This window comes from Coregonus lavaretus (assembly GCF_964263955.1).
Source record: "Coregonus lavaretus genome assembly, chromosome: 15".
Lineage (NCBI taxonomy): Eukaryota > Metazoa > Chordata > Actinopteri > Salmoniformes > Salmonidae > Coregonus > Coregonus lavaretus.
The window spans coordinates 1691115-1704814 of NC_140002.1; the positions used below are offsets into that span (position 1 = coordinate 1691115).

Below are 13700 nucleotides of genomic sequence, written 5' to 3' on the forward strand. Positions count from 1 at the left end.
ATGGCGGGAGGGAGGGAGAGAGAGAGAGAGAAATGGAGGGAGGGAGAGAGAGAGAGAGAGAGAGAGAGAGAGAGAGAGAGAGAGAGAGAGAGAGAGAGAGAGAGAGAAATGGAGGGATGGAGGCAGAGAGAGAGAGAGAAATAGTGATGAGGGAGAGAGAGAGAGAAATGGAGGGAGAGAGAGAGAAATAGAGGGAGAGAGAGAGAGAGAAATGGAGGTATGGAGGGAGAGAGAGAGAGAAATGGAGGGGGAGGGAGAGAGAGAGAGAGGCACCGCAGTTCAACAGGGACATGATTATCTTTCTAGACAAACCCAACATTCCCCCAAGCCAATTTAGAGTTAATGTAACGCCATCTTACCCTTCTGCAATCACCCAGTCTGCTCCCTCGTTTCTGTTTTTAAGGGTGTCACGTTTGACTGTTTATTCAAAAGACTGGTTTCCCTTTGCCTGAGAAGGTTGAGAAACCCATTACAATGATTGAATGTACTACTGTAGTTCAGTAATCAATGGTGTCTAGAATGATCAATCATTTTGGAGGCACAAACAGATGAATATGGAAAATGTTAAATGGAATATGGCTTGTCAGTGCTGGAGTATTTTTTGTGAAATTACACATTGTACTGGAAGATAATCCTCCTTGAGTGAAGAAGTTTCCTAAGCAACAACTGACTGTGGTTTTAATGGGAATCTGGGCATGCACTCTCAATTTGTGCATCAGTTGGTGTCCTATCACTTCTCAATTCCCCTGCACTAGATGAACTGCTAAACAGACATGCCATTGGATTATTTATGCAAATTGAGGTATTAGTCACAATGCCCTTCAGTGAAAAAAAAACACATTATCATAATCTGCCATTGAGGATAATTAAAATTAAGGCAACAAACTCATACATTTTCAATGTGCTGTTGGTAGCGAGGCCATGTTTCATTTAAATGTTATGTTTGCGCCAATATTCTCCTTATCAGCGATTTACAGATTGGGTGAGTGAAGAATGGAAATACATTGCTGGGGACTTTTTAGTCATTTGTTTTGTGTTCGCATAAAAATACATCATGTCACACAATGTTGGGCAATCCCCCCCCAAAAAAGATTGATCTTGGTGACTAGGTGAAAAATCTGTCGATGTGCCCTTAAGCAAGGCACTTAACCCTAATTGCTGATGTAAGTCGCTCTGGATAAGAGCGTCTGCTAAATGACTAAAATGTAAATGTAATGTAAATGTCTTCTGTTTCTGCTTCTTGTGAGAAAAGTTGACTTTGATGAGTGACAGTGGAGCGGATAACAATGTGCCTCCACCTTGGCAAGAAACCGTTCCAGTTGGATTATCCCCAACATGGTGTAGTGCTATCACTAAGCTGAAGCCAAGTCTTTCGGCTATAGGAAAAACTGAGTTGTAGCCTACAGCGTGTGTGTGTGGTAGCCTACAGCGTGTGTGTGTGGTGGTAGCCTACAGCGTGTGTGTGTGGTGGTAGCCTACAGCGTGTGTGTGTGGTGGTAGCCTACAGCGTGTGTGTGTGGTGGTAGCCTACAGCGTGTGTGTGGTGGTAGCCTACAGCGTGTGTGTGTGGTAGCCTACAGCGTGTGTGTGGTGGTAGCCTACAGCGTGTGTGTGTGGTGGTAGCCTACAGCGTGTGTGTGTGGTGGTAGCCTACAGCGTGTGTGTGTGGTGGTAGCCTACAGCGTGTGTGTGTGGTGGTAGCCTACAGCGTGTGTGTGTGGTGGTAGCCTACAGCGTGTGTGTGTGGTGGTAGCCTACAGCGTGTGTGTGGTGGTAGCCTACAGCGTGTGTGTGTGGTGGTAGCCTACAGCGTGTGTGTGTGGTGGTAGCCTACAGCGTGTGTGTGTTGTAGCCTACAGCGTGTGTGTGTGGTGGTAGCCTACAGCGTGTGTGTGTGGTGGTAGCCTACAGCGTGTGTGTGGTGGTAGCCTACAGCGTGTGTGTGGTGGTAGCCTACAGCGTGTGTGTGGTGGTAGCCTACAGCGTGTGTGTGTGGTGGTAGCCTACAGCGTGTGTGTGTGGTGGTAGCCTACAGCGTGTGTGTGTGGTGGTAGCCTACAGCGTGTGTGTGGTGGTAGCCTACAGCGTGTGTGTGGTGGTAGCCTACAGCGTGTGTGTGGTGGTAGCCTACAGCGTGTGTGTGTGGTGGTAGCCTACAGCGTGTGTGTGTGGTGGTAGCCTACAGCGTGTGTGTGGTGGTAGCCTACAGTGTGTGTGTGTGGTGGTAGCCTACAGTGTGTGTGTGTGGTGGTAGCCTACAGCGTGTGTGTGTGGTGGTAGCCTACAGCGTGTGTGTGGTGGTAGCCTACAGCGTGTGTGTGTGGTAGCCTACAGCGTGTGTGTGTGGTGGTAGCCTACAGCGTGTGTGTGTGGTGGTAGCCTACAGCGTGTGTGTGGTGGTAGCCTACAGTGTGTGTGTGTGGTGGTAGCCTACAGCGTGTGTGTGGTGGTAGCCTACAGCGTGTGTGTGTGGTGGTAGCCTACAGCGTGTGTGTGTGGTAGCCTACAGCGTGTGTGTGGTGGTAGCCTACAGCGTGTGTGTGGTGGTAGCCTACAGCGTGTGTGTGTGGTGGTAGCCTACAGCGTGTGTGTGTGGTGGTAGCCTACAGCGTGTGTGTGGTGGTAGCCTACAGCGTGTGTGTGGTGGTAGCCTACAGCGTGTGTGTGGTGGTAGCCTACAGCGTGTGTGTGTTGTAGCCTACAGCGTGTGTGTGTGGTGGTAGCCTACAGCGTGTGTGTGGTGGTAGCCTACAGCGTGTGTGTGTGGTGGTAGCCTACAGCGTGTGTGTGTGGTGGTAGCCTACAGCGTGTGTGTGTGGTGGTAGCCTACAGCGTGTGTGTGGTGGTAGCCTACAGCGTGTGTGTGGTGGTAGCCTACAGCGTGTGTGTGGTGGTAGCCTACAGCGTGTGTGGTGGTAGCCTACAGCGTGTGTGTGGTGGTAGCCTACAGCGTGTGTGTGTGGTGGTAGCCTACAGCGTGTGTGTGGTGGTAGCCTACAGCGTGTGTGTGTGGTGGTAGCCTACAGCGTGTGTGTGTGGTGGTAGCCTACAGCGTGTGTGTGTGTTGTAGCCTACAGCGTGTGTGTGTGGTAGCCTACAGCGTGTGTGTGGTGGTAGCCTACAGCGTGTGTGTGTGGTGGTAGCCTACAGCGTGTGTGTGGTAGCCTACAGCGTGTGTGTGTGGTGGTAGCCTACAGCGTGTGTGTGTGGTGGTAGCCTACAGCGTGTGTGTGGTGGTAGCCTACAGCGTGTGTGTGTGGTGGTGTGGTGAACATGGGGGAAAGCATGTTTACAGTACACACCTGTTTTCCCTCATGGCAGGGGTGAAACGAGACAGGTGGACAGAGTATCATGTTAAAGGTGCCAAGTGTACAGTGGGGGGGGAAAAAAGTATTTAGTCAGCCACCAATTGTGCAAGTTCTCCCACTTAAAAAGATGAGAGAGGCCTGTAATTTTCATCATAGGTACACGTCAACTATGACAGACAAATTGAGGAAAAAAAATCCAGAAAATCACATTGTAGGATTTTTAATGAATTTATTTGCAAATTATGGTGGAAAATAATATTTGGTCACCTACAAACAAGCAAGATTTCTGGCTCTCACAGACCTGTAACTTCTTCTTTAAGAGGCTCCTCTGTCCTCCACTCGTTACCTGTATTAATGGCACCTGTTTGAACTTGTTATCAGTATAAAATACACCTGTCCACAACCTCAAACAGTCACACTCCAAACTCCACTATGGCCAAGACCAAAGAGCTGTCAAAGGACACCAGAAACAAAATTGTAGACCTGCACCAGGCTGGGAAGACTGAATCTGCAATAGGTAAGCAGCTTGGTTTGAAGAAATCAACTGTGGGAGCAATTATTAGGAAATGGAAGACATACAAGACCACTGATAATCTCCCGCGATCTGGGGCTGCACGCAAGATCTCACCCCGTGGGGTCAAAATGATCACAAGAACGGTGAGCAAAAATCCCAGAACCACACGGGGGGACCTAGTGAATGACCTGCAGAGAGCTGGGACCAAAGTAACAAAGCCTACCATGAGTAACACACTACGCCGCCAGGGACTCAAATCCTGCAGTGCCAGACGTGTCCCCCTGCTTAAGCCAGTACATGTCCAGGCCCATCTGAAGTTTGCTAGAGTGCATTTGGATGATCCAGAAGAGGATTGGGAGAATGTCATATGGTCAGATGAAACCAAAATATAACTTTTTGGTAAAAACTCAACTCGTCGTGTTTGGAGGACAAAGAATGCTGAGTTGCATCCAAAGAACACCATACCCACTGTGAAGCATGGGGGTGGAAACATCATGCTTTGTGGCTATTTTTCTGCAAAGGGACCAGGACAACTGATCCGTGTAAAGGAAAGAATGAATGGGGCCATGTATCGTGAGATTTTGAGTGAAAACCTCCTTCCATCAGCAAGGGCATTGAAGATGAAACGTGGCTGGGTCTTTCAGCATGACAATGATCCCAAACACACCGCCCGGGCAACGAAGGAGTGGCTTCGTAAGAAGCATTTCAAGGTCCTGGAGTGGCCTAGCCAGTCTCCAGATCTCAACCCCATAGAAAATCTTTGGAGGGAGTTGAAAGTCCGTGTTGCCCAGCGACAGCCCCAAAACATCACTGCTCTAGAGGAGATCTGCATGGAGGAATGGGCCAAAATACCAGCAACAGTGTGTGAAAACCTTGTGAAGACTTACAGAAAACGTTTGACCTGTGTCATTGCCAACAAAGGGTATATAACAAAGTATTGAGAAACTTTTGTTATTGACCAAATACTTATTTTCCACCATAATTTGCTAATAAATTCATTAAAAATCCTACAATGTGATTTTTCTCATTTTGTCTGTCATAGTTGACGTGTACCTATGATGAAAATGACAGGCCTCTCTCATCTTTTTAAGTGGGAGAACTTGCACAATTGGTGGCTGACTAAATACTTTTTTCCCCCACTGTATGTAAATGTGATATTTCCGTTTTTTATTTTTTATAAATTAGCAAAAGATTCTAAAAACCTGTTTTTGCTTTGTCGTTATGGGGTATTGTGTTTAGATTGATGAGGGAAAAAAACTACAATTTAATCTATTTTAGAAAAAGGCTGTAACATAACTAAATACTTTTTTTCCCCACTGTATGTGTGTGTGTGTGAAATACGGAACTAAGCCTGTGTGATTACTCTGTTATAGCTTGAGACGGTTACATATAAGTGACATTGCTGTCTCTGTGGAGCGTTTGTCCTTTATGTGAATCGTTTAGCGGGGCCTTGCCTTAACAAACCCATTTCATCTATTATTCATTGCATCATAACTAAACAGATTATTTTCTGCAGTTAAGAGTAGTGAATATGTGGTATTAACTCTGGTATAGAGTGAAAGGGGAGTTCAGTTGTTAAAAATCAATTTAAGTAGGAGGGGATTGACAGTATTTAGCAGAAGCAGGACAAGTGTTCTCCTGTGGTTAGGCTCTGTAATCACAGAAATCCATTCTATTTCTATGTCTGTAATGCTTTAGATTGCTATATCATGGGTAGTAGCAGGTATCCAGATGATAGCCAGCCTTAAAAGGCTGTGTCAAGACATTCCCACTGGGCACACACTGGACCAATGATAGTATACCTAGCTTCATGTTGAAATGATGCTGTCCTTTGGGCAAATCAGATGTCAATGTAGCATACATAAACCCAATACTCTGAATTTACTTTCAGATACACAGTTGAAGTCGGAAGTTTACATTCACCTTAGCCAAATACATTTAAACTCCGTTTTTCACAATTCCTGACATTTAATCCTAGTGAAAATTCTCTGTCTTAGGTCAGTTAGGATCAACACTTTATTTTAAGAATGTGAAATGTCAGAATAATAGTAGAGAGAATGATTTATTTCAGCTTTTATTTCTTTCATCACATTCCTAGTGGGTCAGAAGTTTACATACACTCAATTAGTATTTGGTAGCATTGCCTTTCAATTGTTTAACTTGGGTGAAACGTTTCGGGTAGCCTTCCACAAGCTTCCCACAATAAGTTGGGTGAATTTTGGCCCATTCCTCCTGACAGAGCTGGTGTAACTGAGTCAGGTTTGTAGGCCTCCTTGCTCGCACAAGCTTTTTCAGTTCTGCCCACACATTTTCTATAGGATTGAGATCAGGGCTTTGTGATGGCCACTCCAATACCTTGACTTTGTGGTCCTTAAGCCATTTTGCCACAACTTTGGAAGTATGCTTGGGGTCATTGTCCATTTAGAAGACCCATTTTTATCAAATCCAATATATTTTCCTCGTTGATTCCACGTCACAATACGTTGACAAATTACGTTGAAACAACATTGATTCAACCAGTGTGTGCCCAGTGGGTTGTCTGTTGGTAGAAAATGACTAGAATGTGATTATGTTGGAGCAGCATCCTTGATCAGGAGCCAGAGCCTGTGGGGGGGGGGGGGGGCAGTGGGCTCAAAAGTAAGGGCATCGAATGTTGTTGCCCTCTACAATGCACATGTGCTGCACTCCAGGAAAATATATTGTTTGGCCTTAACGCCCTGGCTTGTTCCTATAGTTTGGGTGATTTGTATTCCACGCATGTCGGTCTCAGACTACTGTCTCTCTATTCATCAGTGTGAGTGAGTTGTTCGCCTGCTGCCTAAAGGTGTGTTGATGAATGAGTGACGTGAGTCTGGTGCAGCAGCGTTTTACGTTGATTCTAAACACCTCATTGTTTATGCCTATAAAAGCAACTGATTTTGGTTAACTCTTGAGGCCTGAGAGAAACACACACACAATATGTCTGGATAAAAAAAGTGCCAATGTTGTCAAATTATGAATGTGTGTGTGTGTGTGTTTGTGTGTGTGTGTGTGCGTGCGTGCGTGCGCGTGTGTGTGTGTGTGTGTGTGTGTGTGCGTGCGTGCGTGCGTGCGTGCGTGCGTGCGTGCGTGCGTGCGTGCGTGCGTGCGTGCGTGCGTGCGTGCGTGCGTGCGTGCGTGCGTGCGTGCGTGCGTGCGTGCGTGCGTGCGTGCGTGCGTGCGTGCGCGCGCGTGCGTGCGTGTGTGTGTGTGTGTGTTTTTCACATGAAGAGAACATCTGGACTAATCCTTCACAAGTGCAATTCCAATTTTCCTGTATACAATCAGTCTCTCTCAGTTTGCGCATAACATCCGTTTTTTTAGGGTCCTTGTATTTCTTTAAAAGTCACAATGTTTTTTTTTCGATACATGTGTAGGACTATGCATCCCAGCAGTAAGAGACATGCACCAATCAATTCAGTCCCCCCCCCCCCCCTCTATTCACTGACCCACACTAGTAGCACGTCATGCTCGTTTCCAGGTTGTCCAGTGTGTTTCATCGGTCAGAGATGGCTTGTGGTCATCCTCCCAACTCATGTCACCTCCTTCCTGGTGGTGACATGCAGCCAGCCCAGATGTCCCAGACATGTCACTCAAACACAGGCCCCCCAGGAGCCTGCATGGTGATAACAGGGTTTATATTACACTCAGATGGAGAACAGCAAGCCTCTCTCTCCTTCTTTCCATCTCCCTCCTTCCCGGGGTCTTTACAACAAACAGTCATTCCTGGCTGTCTTTCTCGACACACTACCCTTTAATGAGAGGTGTCCTTGAGTGTCCCGAATGGCATCTGCCATATACAATGTATTATTATTATTGTTATTATTATTATTATTATTATTATTGTTATTATTGTTATTGTTATTATTAATAATATTATTGTTATTGTTATTATTGTTATTGTTATTATTGTTGTTGGTATTGTTATTATTGTTATTATTATTATTATTATTATTATTGTTGTTGTTGTTATTATAACTATCACTGAAGGTTCTGAATCACATAGCACCTACAGGTTGTGAGGCATCGTGTTTGAAGCTAGGACCAGCTGCAGGCCCTGTAGCAACTATTAGTAGCTCTGGGTTATTTAGAAATGAAGTGCTGTCACACTTGGGCATTTATCCCTCTGTATGTGGAATAGGTTTGTTTTAGGGGGTTTCTGTGTTGATTGTATGTGACAGATATCTCATTAGCTTGATAGAATTTGCCGACAGCAACAGGACCAAGGCCAGAGAGGACATGACGAGGACAGCTGGTCCACAGAGTGTTTAGGTTGTTCAGATATACTGTCTGTTTCTTCAGTCTGCTAAGGGTCAACTGTTACAGTATATGACCTCTTTAAGTGTTTGGCTATATATAATATGGCTAGTGGCCATATTCCAGACCTCTTTAATGATGTGAGCTAGAGGGGGAATGCAGTACATTAAGGTCTGTATCAAGGTTATAATAGTTTTGTGTTTTTTATATTTGTTTTTCATGTTTTTTAGTTTTTTTTTGTTTTTTTGTAGTTGTTCTTTTTAGACCATAGTTGCTAGTTGTTATTTAGTTATAGTTGTATACAAATATTTCTATTGGGTTTTTATATTTGTTTGTTTAAGTTGTAGCGTCAGGGACATAAAGCATGCATTACATTTTACATTTTAGTCATTTAGCAGACGCTCTTATCCAGAGCCACTTACAGTTAGTGAGTGCATACATTACCTGGGAGGCTAGGAGACATTTGTGTTGTATAGTGTTTTTGGGGTGTTTTGGGGGATTTCACTTCTGGCAACTGGGGGGCAGCAATACTTAAGGTGATGGGTCAGATCACAGGTTAGGTTAGGTTAAAATTATAAAGTAAATCTCAATGTGACTTGGATTTAAAAGACTGGTGCAAAAAAATATATGGTTGAAGGAAACTCTCTCTCTCTCTCACCTGTGTTTACACCATTGAGGTATAGGGGTTTACACCAATCCAATGCCTTTTAACTTGTAAGAAGAATCAAGTTAGCTGCAAAGCTGTTTTATCCCTGTTTAGCTAGTGATAGTGATGCACAAGCTAGCCCTATTTGAAACATCACCCTCTACTGGCAGCATTTAACCACCAGATTCAGTAGCTTGAAAATCCCCCTAAAACCCCATTGAAAAGCCCATTAGATTTTTGCCCAAAGTTTAGGAAAAAAACTAAAATTGAACATAATTCATGATGGTTTTTATTTTAGTTAGTTTTGGAGTCAAATATAATAGTTTTAGTATAGTTTTAGTTTTTCAAACAGGTTTGTTAATTCTTTTATTTCCGTTTTTGTATTAGTTTCAGTTTTAGTTTACTATAATAACCTTGGTCTCTATCCTTCTTACGCTGGGTGAATTACAGATGTAGGATCTTAATTTGATCACTCTGTTGCAAGAGGACTTTAAAAATGTTAGTGTATTTAAGGTTTAGAAAGGCTTCTGATGTTTGTAATTTCCACTTTGAAATTTCAGACTTGATTTTCCCTTACAAAACATTTATCAACCCCTACAAAAATGCCCATTAATTATAAATGCCCATGAATTATGCACCCATTATTTTAGAGGGGGCACGAAGTACGTAAGGATAGAGGGTGGGGTGGTCCGGAGGGGGGCTTTCCCCCGTTTGGAAGTCTGAGAATTTAGAATTTTTCAAACACCTGAATCAGCTTTTTCCTGCAATCTAGAGACATAATCACTATGCCTAATTGTATGTAAAAAAAAAAAAATGTATATTTCTCTGCATAGGTTATCTAAGCATACCTCATTACCTGTTCAATTATCATTTTCATTAATTATGAACTTTTAAGCCTTAGGAGTTTAGTACAACTGCCACACTGGTATATAGCATCATAACCCAAGAATTAAAGCAATTTTTATATTTTCTAAAGTCTAGCAACCTTGCCAGCAGGCATGACTAGGGCTATTACGGTGACCATATTACCGCCACACCGGCGGTCACGAGTCATGAAGGCAGTCAAATTCCACATTACCGTTTAGTCAAGACAATTAGGCTTCTCCAAGCTCTGATGCTGCTGCTGGTCATTAGTAGCCTACCAAACTTGCTAACTGCCTGGTACTCAGCATTATATTGTCCCTCTCTAATCACTCTGACATCAATGCAAATGTATTCAAAAATCTAAGGAAACTCTTCACGAGAGTCCATGAGCTCATGTTGCGCAACATTTCTATAGGCTATGCAATTGCGGTAGAAAACAGAGTGACGGCCACTAATTAAAAGAGGATCCCATCAGCTTTCTATAGGCTAGGCCTACTATATTTATTTCTCAACTTTCCTAATATTAAGCACATTGCTTATATTTACAACAGGAGCATAGCCTACCTGGCTGGCATGAAAATAAACCACGGGGAAAAGCATCCTCCATTCGCTATTTAAGTGCATAGATGACTTTTTTTCTTTCTCCTGCTGCCCCTGTTTCGATACAAGTGCATTTTAATGGTCCATTCTAAATCAAAACAAATGTCACACATATATTATTTAGGATATGTAAAGACAAGATTAAATCAAGAATAGTCTGATGGGTGACAATATTAGCCTGTCACTTGTGAATTATATATTATCCCTTGTGAATGATGCCCAGCATAAGAAACAATGCCTTTTTCCCCCCGACTTTTTAGAATCATTGTCGCACACCTCATGTAGCCGAGCCCATAGGCCTATATGTTTTAATAAGGTTTGTATCACAACTGAAGTGGCCAAATAACTTCTTAAAATTAAGCACATTAAGTTTGGGGAAGATCATTTTCACCATAGAAATGCACCTTTATAATAAAAGCATTACATGCATAATTGCATTTGCGGTCACTTTTGATAATGGTGTTTTCCGTTAATGGAACATTCACTATTATAGCCTACTGTTGCGTCAGCCACATTGCATAAAAATGTTTTTTTTGATGCTAGTGGTTGTATTAATTTGGGATCTATCGCATCCCACAACTGTCCCAGACTATGTTTGGAATATTTATTTCTCGCACAGAATAGAACAGGTCGACTTTTGTACTATGGGGGATAGTAGATTGACATAGGCTAGTACTTTTGCTGTTCGTTAGGCCTACTCATCTTGTTGGCTGACGAAAAGTAAATGTGAACAGTTCTTCCAATATCTTCAATATGCACCTCGGAATTGGATAAAGATGTGCGCAGTTGCGTCCCCGGTGTGTCTGTCTTCACTTGTAGCCTGTGAGAAAGACCCGATCACCTGATGGAGAGAGAGGCGCTTCGGATTGTGCAGCACACTCAGGGAGAAGGGCACAACGCAGCAATCCGACCCCACAAAAGGCATGCCTATTTTTAGGGTGCATTATGGCCACAAAGGGGATGCCGCCCGTGAAATTTGAGGCATTATCAAGTGCTTGTCAAATTGTGAATGAGAGACTATTGTAGTGTGCCTGCGCAAAAAAAAAACAAAGCAGAGTTTATGCCTTTCAAGCGACTTTTTTCAAATCATCATTAGAGTCGCATCATGCAGCCTTACAATGTATTAAAAATCAAAACATACAGCCCAACGTTTGTAGAACAACTAAAGTTACACGAATAACTCTAAATTAAGCATATAGGAGGACCTATTTCTTTGTTAACCGCTCAACACAGAATAGCCGCATGTGCACACTCCCTCAAATCGTTTGGAGAAAATATTTACATTTTATTCAGATTTGTTCAATTGTATTCTTCATACTATAACATAATATAAAATAATGCCACGGAATTATGAGCAAATCTTGTCTGCTAAATGAACTAGTGTAGCCCACAGCCATTTGGCATAGCCACATCAGGACCTAACATAAGGACAACTCAGAGTATGCTATTCTTTTCTTCTGAAATAGACTACATTTTCTTCATATCATGCTTCTTTAGACATTTACATTTTAGTCATTTAGCAGACGCTCTTATCCAGAGCGACCTGTCTAAAATAAATAATGGATTTATTGTGAAGGTGTAGGCTTTATTACATGGATTTATTCAACTTTTTAAAATGGCTTGTAGGCTATGTGTGGAAGCCAGGAGATGCTAAATGTGTTTATGTTAATTAACGCTAAATTACTGTGGAATTGTGTGACCGCCACAGCCCTATGCATGACAGCTAAGGGGGGCGGCAGGTAGTTTAGTGGTTAAGAGCGTTGTGCCAGTAACCGAAAGGTCGCTGGTTCTAATCGCCGACTAGGTGAAAAATCTGTCGATGTGCCCTTGAGCAAGGCACTTAACCCTAATTGTTCATGTAAGTCGCTCTGGATAAGAACGTCTGCTAAATGACTGTAATGTAAATGTCTAAGATACTTACACAAGATACTTGATTGATAGCCTGAAATGGCTTGGTAGCTAGTAATGAGGTTGGGAGATTGGGAACCTATCTAGCTGAATCGCTAAAGCCAACTTCATGAAATTGCTAGGTGGCTAGTATTACAGACAAACAACAAAACCTTTTTGTTTGATATATTCATCAACAAGGAATCAATAGGCTACATAGCTTGATCAAATTCATTTACAAACATACCTCCTGCGAGTCCTGTCCACCACCGGCAGCTAAAATCAAATCAAACGCCGTGTCTGTCACTCGATACTCTCTCTCCTCCACTGACGATACTGTCTGCACCACTAGAGTATCTAGCGTCCTGCCTAACATATTTTTGCTCCTTGATGCACCTTGGAAGGAACCACTTACTAGGGAGAATAGGTAGCTATAGTCTGGTGTAATATGGCTCTAATGATAATGTAGCTATAGTCTGGTGTAATCTAGCTCTAACGATAGTGTAGCTATAGTCTGGTGTAATCTGGCTCTAATGATAATGTAGCTATAGTCTGGTGTAATATGGCTCTAATGATAATGTAGCTATAGTTTGGTGTAATCTGGCTATAATGATAATGTAGCTATGGTCTGGTGTAATCTGGCTATAATGATAGTGTAGCTATAGACTGGTGTAATCGGTCTCTAATGATAGTGTAGCTATAGTCTGGTGTACTCTGGCTATAACGATCATGTAGCTATAGTCTGGTGTAATATGTCTCTAATGATAGTGTAGCTATAGTCTGGTGTAATCTGTCTCTAATGATAGTGTAGCTATAGTCTGGTGTAATCTGGCTGCAATGATCATGTAGCTATAGTCTTTTGTAATCTGGCTATAATGATAGTGTAGCTATAGTCTGGTGTAATATGGCTCTAATGATAATGTAGCTATAGTCTGGTGTAATCTGTCTCTAATGATATCGTAGCTATAGTCTGGTGTAATCTGTCTCTAATGATAATGTAGCTATAGTCTGGTGTAATCTGTCTCTAATGATAGTGTAGCTATAGTCTGGTGTAATCTGGCTGTAATGATCATGTAGCTATAGTCTGGTGTAATCTGGCTATAATGATAATGTAGCTATAGTCTGGTGTAATCTGTCTCTAATGATAGTGTAGCTATAGTCTTGTGTAATCTGTTTATAATAATAATGTAGCTATAGTCTGGTGTAATCTGTCTCTAAAGATAGTGTAGCTATAGTCTGGTGTAATCTGTCTCTAATGATAGTGTAGCTATAGTCTGGTGTAATCTGTCTCTAATGATAATGTAGCTATAGTCTGGTGTAATCTGTCTCTAATGATAGTGTAGCTATAGTCTGGTGTAATCTGGCTGCAATGATCATGTAGCTATAGTCTTTTGTAATCTGGCTATAATGATAGTGTAGCTATAGTCTGGTGTAATATGGCTCTAATGATAATGTAGCTATAGTCTGGTGTAATCTGTCTCTAATGATAGCGTAGCTATAGTCTGGTGTAATCTGTCTCTAATGATAGTGTAGCTGTAGTCTGGTGTAATCTGTCTCTAATGATAATGTAGCTATAGTCTTGTGTAATCTGTTTATAATAATAATG

The 13700-nt window shown here is 42.5% G+C and overlaps 1 protein-coding gene across 1 annotated transcript in view; it reads left to right on the forward strand.

Moving 5' to 3' along the window:
* Positions 1 to 13700, forward strand: part of LOC311142773 (glutamate receptor 1-like) — a gene marked incomplete at both ends in the record, with an annotated part of 86745 nt that overhangs the window by 4866 nt on the left and 68179 nt on the right. The window lies entirely within an intron of this gene.